At 43.6% G+C, this 2,500-nt stretch overlaps 1 protein-coding gene across 1 annotated transcript in view; it reads right to left on the bottom strand.

The window, feature by feature from the left end:
- The window catches only part of LOC138014446 (hexosaminidase D-like), a 26,223-nt gene that overhangs the window by 6,815 nt on the left and 16,908 nt on the right, over positions 1–2,500 (bottom strand). The gene's annotated exons all lie outside the window — the stretch shown is intronic.

The following is a 2,500-nucleotide window of genomic DNA, read 5'->3' as shown; positions in this document are numbered from 1 at the left end:
TCTCAGTTTTTGCACCGCCAAATACGCTACGATACTGCTTTGATATCGAACAAGCGCACAAGAAAATTCTACCTTTTGGCACGCAAGTAGGCTTAAAGAACGTACTATTGGACAATTGGCATTTAATTCAAAACCAACCTAATCTCAGAGGTATATTCAAGGAATCTCCTTTGATCTCTTGTAGAAAAGGAAAATCGCTTTGAGATATGCTTGTCAGTGGTTATATGCGCTCATTCAGAACGGATTTGACAGGTAGTAATCAAATGACGTGATCAATCAAAAGAGAAAAGAAGGGGCGTACATAAATTATGGGCAAGTTGAGGCATGACGCAACGCAGTCTAACCCTAACACGTGTAACAACACGTGCAACGCTGGGGCATGACGCAACGCGGTGTAACCTTGAGAGACACGTGCAACAACATGTGCATCGCATAAATTAGGATTGGATTAATGAGATGCCAGTCACGAACGTACACGAAGGTTTCTTTGATTAACAAAGTAATAGAGATGTGTGTGCTGTGCTTGTGTTATGTATCCACCCAAACCACCCGGGTGGTAGCGCAAATATATAGCGAAAAGAACAATGGGAAAGACAGGGAACCATTGAGGTAAAGGTGATGTCATCACGGACCAATGACACACCGCTGACGTCAGAAGAAAAGAACAATAGAAAAGGCAGGGACCCAATGAGTTAGAGGTGATGTCATCACGGACCAATGAGACACCACTGACGTCAGTATACATTAACTTGGCTGGAAAAAAAGGGGCAACACCGGTTTGGCTTGACAACAAATTCAAAATGGCGCATGACTGGTGATCTACATTAACGTGAACTTGTCAAAACTACCCGTTTTAAAATGGCGCGGTATAATCTTCCTTCAACAACAAATATTTATAATTACAAATCGAGAGAAATGAAAAGAACGCAAGGATATGGGTGTTTCATTCTTTCTCTTCTTTTTTAAAGAGTGAACAGCACAATTAAACAGGAGCTCTTTGCACTTGGAATGAAATCGCCACCCTCGCGGATGCAATAAACTACAACTTGAAAGGAAGCGCGGTCCTCTTCGTATACTACACAGATTTACTTGCGATTCGTTTCACTTACATAAAATATACTGGAAAAAAGTCACACGTATTGTCAACTTCGCGCCTTAAAGTAGCTGCGAATTTGTCTAATTCCCAAAACGGATCGATTGTACATGAGGTGATGACTTCTCTTGTTATGTTATCAACTATTTTCGAGCGTTCTCTTGATTCCCTTTCGCGCGCTTCTGTTTTTGCGCGATTCGCACGTATTTAAGCCAAACGTTCTTGCGCTGCGTCGAAGAGGAATGATCTAACTGTGTCCTTTTCTGTAACTCTGTCCTTTTGTCCGTCAGTTGCCACTCTGCCATAAAAAAATCAATCAAATAAATCAACAAAGAAACATGGAAATTAAACCCTTCAACACCACCAAATATGTTTGTAAGAGTCTCTCAGTTAAATCGTTTAGCGAATCCGTATCAAAGAAGTCAGAAGAATGAAAACGTTTTTATAATCATCGGAATTACCCCTTAACATCACCACCTTAGATAGTTTTAAATTTGTTTGTAAGATCATGGCGCAACGTGCCATCAAGGGTAAAACAAGTCATTGATCAAAAAACCATTTACAATATTGAGCACAGTTCATGTGGCCTTTGAAAAGCAACCATCAGATAGGCGCTGGGCCATGCGACAAGCTATTTGAAAGGCGGATGGTGCTTGGGAAGTGTTCTCGAACGATCCTCCCCTCTGCTTGAATGGGTGATGTCGAGATGGCACTACGTTCTGTTTCTTCTTTGGTTGGTAAGCCACCAGGCGTGGTTTTAAGCCTGGGTATTGAGGATGTTGCAGTGGCGGATTCAGTTTCTCTAAGGTGAAGACTAGGATCTTGTGGTTCCAGGAAGTGTCCAACCATTGGAAGAAGGGGCATGTGCGGCTCCGACAGCTGAAATACATGCGTCCAGGGTTCTTCACAGTTTTGCTCTGTTTCAGATGGGAAGGTTTATCGCAGTAACACAGCATCTTTGGCCATTCGGAATGCATTTTGTCCTTGTTAATCACAAGCTGTTGGTGCCGTTGTTTCTCCACCGCTTGTAAGTACTGGTGTACTTCTTGTTGGCTTGCAATGAAGGCACAGGGGTACTCAGGACATTTCACGAAATTAAAACCATTGTCTGATGTTCGGTGCTCCAACAAACAACCGTGAAAAGGGCATGTCGTGTCAACTTCTGCTGACGGGTCCATCAGGGATCTGCCCCATGAGTTCTTCAATAGTGGTGGGTTCATTGGGCTCCCACACTTCCCCTTCTTGGTAGGTCTGCTCCACGACTTGCACAGTGGGTGTGGGTGGGATGGACGACAGGGGTGGCAATTCCTTTATCTCCTCCATGGTCATAGCGTTGTTTCCTCCGCATGTTGGTGCGACTTCTGGCTTATTCTTGGTAGGTGGTTTGGATGGCCGAGTGGGTTTTTT

Source organism: Montipora capricornis, chromosome 8 (genome assembly GCF_036669925.1).
Source record: "Montipora capricornis isolate CH-2021 chromosome 8, ASM3666992v2, whole genome shotgun sequence".
NCBI classification, from domain to species: Eukaryota; Metazoa; Cnidaria; class Anthozoa; order Scleractinia; family Acroporidae; genus Montipora; species Montipora capricornis.
Note: the sequence above shows the minus strand (reverse complement) of the source record. Positions and strands in the feature narration are given on the sequence as shown.